Source organism: Barbus barbus (genome assembly GCF_936440315.1).
Source record: "Barbus barbus genome assembly, chromosome: 5".
Lineage (NCBI taxonomy): Eukaryota > Metazoa > Chordata > Actinopteri > Cypriniformes > Cyprinidae > Barbus > Barbus barbus.
In genome coordinates, this window is record NC_136733.1 from 40326063 (window position 1) to 40334137 (window position 8075).

Below are 8075 nucleotides of genomic sequence, written 5' to 3' on the forward strand. Positions count from 1 at the left end.
ATGTCAGAGGTCGCACGCCTCTGGAGCAACTAGGGGATTAAGTGTCTTGCTCAGGGACACATTGGTGTCTCACAGTGGATTCGAACCCGGGTCTCTCACACCAACGGCATGTGTCTTATCCACTGCGCCATCACCACCCGCCAGGGGATGTGTCGTATCAGTTATATCCATTACTTCTGTATTCTGAATCTTGCACTCGATGATGACACACAAACCAGGATGAAGATGAGGGAGCTGACTTTGAGAGAAAAGCAAGCAATTTGGATGCTAAAAGAAAAGAGTAAGTCAATTAGAACCAACAACTACCTGATCAGCTGAGAAAACAACAGTAGTTGATGACGGACAAATCATAAAAGCTGTGAAAATGAATCCTAAAAGACATGTCAGTAAAATCACCAACAACTTACAGAAAGCTGGGCTGATGCTCTGACAATCTACTGTCCTCAGGAGACTTTGACACAGAATTATGCTACATAGCAAGATGCAAACCTCTGACCAGCACCAAACATAGAAAGACAAGATTAGAGTTTGCAAAAAAGCAAAAAGGTGCGCCAGAAGAGTTTTGGAACTGTGTTTATGGACCGATGAGACAAAGATAAACCTTTATCTAAGTGATGGGAAAGCAAAAATGTGGAGAAAAAAGGGAACTGCAATGATCCCAAGCATACAGCCTCATCTGTAAAGCATGGTGGAGGTGGTGTCATGGCATGGGCATGCATGGCTGTCTCTGGAACAGGCCCTCTCAACTTTACTGAAGACTTAATGTATGATGACAGCAGCAGAATGAATTTGGAACGGTACAAAACCATCTTGCCTACCAATATTCAAGAAAATGCCACCAGATTCATTGGGAAGTGCTTCATATTGCATCAGGACAATGACCCAAAACACCCTGCCAGTTCAGTCAAGGAATTTATAAGAGCAAAGAAATGGAAAGTCTTAGATTGCCCAAGTCAATCTCCAGATTTAAATCTGATTGAACATGAATTTCAGCAGCTGAAGAGGAGAGTAAAGGCAGAAACTCCCCAAAACAAGCAACAATTGGGATTGGCTGCATTAAAGGCTGGGAAAAGCATTTCAAAGGATGAGACCAAGAGTCTGGTGATGTCCATGGGTCACAGACTCACCGCTGTGATTGTGTGCAAGAGATCTGCAACTAAATAATAGCTTTTAATCTTTTATATCTGCCTTATGTTCAACTGTCCCAATACTTATGCTCACATCAATGAGTGGGATGAACTCTGATATGACATTCTGTATTTTTGTCTCATATTCATCTTTTAATCATATTTGCAAATGTCTTGACTCCACAGCCAACAGAGCAATTTTGTCTTTACTGTTCCAATACTTATGGAGGGCACTGTGTGTATATATATATGTATATATATATATACATATATACATATATATATATACACACACATATATATATATATATATATACATCCCAAAGGTGCTCTATTGGATTGAGATCTGGTGACTGCGGAGGCCATTTGAGTAAAGCGAACTCATTGTCATGTTCAAGAAACCAGTCTGAGATGATTTGAGTTTTGTGACATGGTGCATTATCCTGCTGGAAGTAACCATCAGAAGATGGGTACACTTTAGTCATAAAGGGATGGACATGGTCAGCAACAATACTCAGGGATGCTGTGGCGTTTAAACGATGCTCAATTGGTACTAAGGGGTCCAAAGGGTGCCAAGAAAATATCACCCACACCATTACACCATCACCACCAGCCTGAACCGTTGAGACAAGGCAGGATGGATCCATGCTTTCATGTTCATTACGCCAAATTCTGACCCTACCATCTGAATGTCGCAGCAGAAATCGAGACTAATCAGACCAGGCAACGTTTTTCCAGTCTTCTATTGTCCAGTTTTGGTGAGCCTGTGCGAATCGTAGCCTCCGTTTCCTGTTCTTAGCTGACAGGAGCGGCACCCGGTGTGGTCTTCTGCTGCTGTAGCCCATCTGCTTCAGGGTTCGACGTGTTGTGCGTTCAGAGATGGTATTCTGCATACCTTGGTTGTAACGAGTGCTTATTTGAACTACTGTTGCCTTTCTATCATCTCTAACCAGTCTGCCCATTCTCCTCTGACCTCTGACATCAACAACTTTTCGTCCACACAACTGCCGCTCACTGGGTATTTTCTCTATTTCAGACCATTTTCTGTAAACCCTAGAGATGGTTGTGCGTGAAAATCCCAGTAGATCAGCAGTTTTTGAAATACTCAGACCAGCCCGTCTGGCACCAACAACCATTCCATGTTCAAAGTCACTGAAGTATATTTGTTTATGCAAAAGTGGAACTATTGCAAGTATACTTCAGGTACACTTTAAATATCTCGCATTTAAAGACCGGTATTTTTCAAAAATCATACAAGCCTCATCAATAGTGACATTAAAACACATTTTAGGCTTAATATTAAAAAATGTGCATTATGCACAAGTAGTACACAAAAGTTTAATTATAATTTTTATATTGTCTTGAGCGACATGCCAATAAATATGTAAAATAGATTTGAACTATACCTAGTATGAAATTAATGTATTTAAATATATAACTTTTTTACTAGTTATAGTATATTCTATATTAATAAAATATTATATCTATTTTAAATGTTTAACTTTTTATGTTATGTTCTCATTCATTTGTTTTATTTTTCCCCCCTATAACTCTCTTTGAGAGAGAGAAGTAGAAATGGTGAGGAGTAGAGGGAAACACACTCTCTTTCTCTAAAATCCATAAACATAATTTAGTTACATTTCACTTTGAGTAGGTGTATGATAAAAATTAGATGATTCACCGTTTTCCAGAGCTATACACTCCTCTGTCTCCTGGTGAAACATAAACATGGCTATACTTCTTTTATAATACAAAAATACTGGCTTTAGACTGTCTGTCCCACACTGTCTGGACACGTTAAAGGTCGTCTGCGGACAAAGACGCAGCTTATCCTCACAAACCAGTTGGCAGTTCACCTCATGGATGGAAGTGTAAAGCAAGCCAACACCCCCCATCCGTCTTTGAAGAAACGACACAGCTAAATCTCACACACAAACATAAACTTCACCGCAAAACCACACACCCTGGCAGAGACACGTTCAGGTGGGCACCTCTCTATAGTATCACACATATTCTCTCTCACTCTCTCCTCTCTTAAGTGGTTTCCATTATCAAGATTGCTCATTTCAGATGCAATGCTTGGCCGAACCTTTTCTCTGCCCAGGGGTTTTACGTGTCTTTGTGCTCTCAAAGCTGTCTAAACACACAACACCTGAGAAGCAAGGAGGATTATGGGCCTTTGAGGGCGGCGGGAGCACGTGTGTGTCTGAGTCAGATCTAATATCGGTCGGATTCATTCGCCTAAACCTGTTTGATTGAGTCTTGTTTCTGCTCCTCTGATGCCTCGTGCGGTGTGCGTGTGACGATAGGCCGACGGGTGCGGAGAGCACATGATGTGAGGATCAATCTGAGGATTAGGACCAAAGCAAAGCCCTGCAATTAAAAGGTTGCAAATTGAATTTGAGCTTTGATGTGTTTGTCCGTGTGGCAGTAGTTTGGAGGAAGTCAGAATATGAGAGATTAACCTCATTGTGTTCATCTCAAAGCCTTTGACACCAGTGTCTGGCTGGATGGGAAGAGCCATGAAGAAGAGTCTGAACATCTCATGTTGATTTACAGAAGAAACAGACGAGTCTTAAAGGGATACACTGTAAAAAAACAAAAAACAAACAAACAGTGCTGGGCAATTATTAATCGAGATTAATTTCATCCAAAATAAAAGTTTTTGTGTACATATGTGTTTGTGAACTATGTATATTTGTTATGCATATATAAATAAACACACATACACTGTAAAAAATCAAGAGTTGAGAAAACTTGAGATTTTTGAGTTAATAGCGGCAGTTAATTTTCTCAACTTGTATTCAGTTTTTACAACAAAAAGTTGAGAAAACTCAAAAATCTCCTACAAAAATTAGTTAAAAATCACAAACTTTTAAGTTTTCTCAACTTTGATTTTTTTACAGTGTACAGTATATAAAGAGTTAATTTGCAAAAGCCGATAACTCAATTTTATTTATTTCTTTTTTTTTTCTTTTCAGAAATCAAGGTTTTTTTATTGCGCATTCCAAGTAATATCAATCAAACTGCAGTTGGGTTGTTTTGATTAAGTAATAATAACTAAACAAATACAGGCAATTTACAAAATTAAAGTTCATTGAAAGTATGTTTTTTTTTACATATTAAAAGCAGATAACTCCAACAGTTTTTTTTTGGCAAAAGCAGATAACTCCACATTTCATGTTTTAGAGTTAAAAAACCCCACTAGCACATGCATGCATTAAAAACCCTAGTAACCACTCAGAACACCTTAGAAACCACACAGAATATGAAGAGAACATGCTATAAATAGTTTTCTTCTTTTGGAGCTATGGTGTGCCAACTTGTTTTCATTGTTTGTTTCAAAATTAATGCGTTGCATTACTTTCGCATTACTTTTTAAATATGAGCAGGGCTTGATTGTTTTTAATATAAGAAGTTCTATATATAGCAAATGTAAAAGCCCTTTCACACCAAAAAGTGCAATGAATAAACCTCAGGCTGAAGGAAAAGTAAATTCACGTCTGTACAGTAGAACACAGGAGAAGAAGGTTCAACACTCTTCAGCAATAAAAAAAACAATGAAGTAAGTTTATGTAAGTCATTTTTGCTTATTAGTATGTTTGAACTGGATCGTCAAAGGTTAGCAGCAAAGACATTGGTTAATAAAATTGGTTTGTGTCATATTCTGAGTTTGCATTTTACAGTTTAATTCATTTTGAGGCATACTAAATCTGTTTTTTGAGAGTGGGATGAATTAATGCACATTCACATTTAGTACAGTAACATCATGTTCACAGCTCACACAACGCCTCTGTACTTCCGATTTCTCCCAACATGGGGACGGGAGACTTGCCAGTCAATAAATGGGAAAAAAGTAACTGGCATTTACTTTTTTGAAAAATTAACTCGTAAATTAAAAAGTAATGCGTTACTTTACTAGTTACTTGAAAAAAGTAATCTGATTACGTAACTCGCTTTACTTGAAATGTGAATAATGTGGACACAAAGTGAACTGGGTTCTCTTTTTGCTCCACTTAAATGACTCTTTAGTTCAGTTCTTTCAAAGTGGACTCAAGTGTAAAAGACTCTAAATTAACAAATCTGAATCTGGTTCTCAAGTTCAACTCTCTGAATCAGTGATCCGGATACAGCGGTTAACGACAGCTCACGGGAGGGGAAGATTATTAATAAATAACACAAACCTATTGTATGTCTTATTTACATTAACATTTATTCATTTGGCAGACGCTTTTATCCAAAGCGACTCACAATAGAGGAGTACAACAAGTGATTTACCATAAGATGGCAATAAACACGAGATGTGCCTGTTATACAAGGTTTTAGTCACCGTTCAAAATAGTAAAAGCTAGGACAGGAAGGGATAAGGAAAAGCGAATTAATCTTCCCAACTAGAAGATATTTTTTGTAAACGACAGAAACAGAAAACTGGTATTAAGCAAAACACAAGCTCTTGCTGTGTCCACAGACAAATCTCTATATTCTTATGGACAACTTTTATAATAATTTCATGACACTTTTGCTTGATGCTTAGAGGTTTTTGTCCTAATGGAACTTTTGTGTTTTATATAAGAAAGTAAAGGTTGGGAACAACATGAGAATGAGTAAACAATTACATAATTTTGGTCAATGCTTTGTGATCCTGGACCACAAAACCAATCATAAGGGTAAATTTGTTGAAATTAAGATTTATACATCATCTGAAAGCTGAATAAATAAGCTATATAAATAGGACAATATTTGTCCGAGATACAACTATTTGAAAATCTGGAATCTGAGGGTGCAAAAAAAAAAAAAAAAAAAAAGACAGAAAAAAGTTCAAATACAAAACTAAATTAAAAACCCCAAAATAAATAATTAAAATATAAATAATATTAATTAAAATATATTTAAATAAAATATACTATATACACTACATAATAATGACAAATAAAAATATAAAGAATAGCAAAAAAATATTTTTCAATATTTGTATTAAAATATAAGAAAATAATATAAATCATATTTATTAAAATATAAAAAAATATATTTTAAATAGGCTGAAAAAATACAGATGTTTTAATAAATAAATAAATAAATAATCAAATAAATATTAAAAATGACTATCCTACACTTAACTCTTCTGAGAAAGAAAATAAAATCTAAATATTAAGAAAATTGCCTTTATAGTTGTCTGGATGAAGTTCTTAGCAATGCGTGTTACTAATCGAGTTTTGATATATTTATGGTAGGAAATTTACAAAATATCTTCAAGGAACATCATCTTTACTTAATAGACTATTCTACTGATTTTTGGCATAAAAAAAAATATATATATATATATAGAAATACATTGACCCATGCAATGTATTGTTGGCTATTGCTACAACTATACGGCTCTGTTGTGCTACTAATGACTGGTTTTGTGCTCCAGGGTCAGATTTCTTTAACTTTTGGATCATCCTGTGAAATCAGTTCAAGGCAGGAGTTCTTTGCTCTTGCTCTGCAGGCGGTAGATGTGTTTATTAAAGGCCACAGAGGCCCAGCAAAGCGAATGGCTGGCCCTCGGCTCCCCGCTCCTCTCCGTATCTACAGCTGTTCTCCTCACCACACACAGAGGGCCCTGCCAATCACACACTCTCTGTACTGCCGCTATTAACACATTACACAACCCAGTTACTTCTGAACATATCCTGTCTGCACTGTATTAACTGTATCTTCCTGTTCATCCTGATTGTTGTTGTGTTTCATGCTTTGCCTTTGAAAATTGCATTCTGATGGGTTCTTCAGTTTGTAGCTTTCATGCATGGCAGCACTTGAAAAGTGTGAGTTAGGAGTCATTGTAATTTTCAGCCTAAATATAAAGACAAAATGAGACGGTGTTGGCATCCAGCTAAAGGAATGGTGGCAGCGTGGGAGTCTTAGATGTGATCAGCCGGCCAATCCTAGAGCAAAACGAGTGCCAACCTGCAACCAGGACCTCAGAGCTCACAGTCATACATGAGGAAATGTCAAGAACTTTGAATAAAAAAAAAAGGGACCATCTAAACTTTTAACCTTTTGTTTCTTTAATTTTTTCTTCTTTTCCTTCTACTACTACTAATAATTTCCACTTTAGTTGTGATTGGGTGTCAGTCTACTGTCCATTCATCATGCAGTATTATAAAGGATATAAATATAACATTTAAACAATGAAATATCTATTTTCAAATGCAAAATACACAAACTTAAAATATAAATACTAAAATAAAATTTATACAATAAAAATATATGTATATTTTTTACAACATAAATAAAAAATGACAGTATAAATAAAAAACAATATTTAAATATTATTAATAATAACAATAGTAAACAACTAAAATATTAATATTATACATTTATAATAAACATGAACACAAAGTGAACTTGCTTCTCTTTTGGTTCACTTAATTTTTTTAGTTATAGTAAATGTAAATGATCTAAAATTTAAAATATTAAAATGCACATAATAAAATAGAAATACTCTCGCTCATAAATGTCATAAAACATAAATGTCACAGCATAAATGTAAAATTACAATATAAATTATAATATTTAATAATAGTAATAATAACAAACATCAATAAACAATAACAACAACAACAACAATAATAATAATAATAATTGTTATTATTATTATTATTATTATTATTATTATACTCTCTTATTGTATCAGTCAGAGGGCTCTGAGTTTGGTTCTTTCAAATAGGACACAAGTGTGAAAACACCTTTAAACTCCAGCTGCTCACTCTGAACTGCTTGGGTCTTTAATTCCTGTTGTTGTGCTGGTACACTCCTCTTATGATCAGTGGGACCCCTGTGGAGAGGGTGAGTAGCTTCAAGTACCTCGGTGCAAACATCTCCGAGAACCTGACTTGGACTACACACATCCAAACACAGGTTAAGAAAGCCAGGCAAAGACTGTACCATCTGCGACAGCTGAGGAAA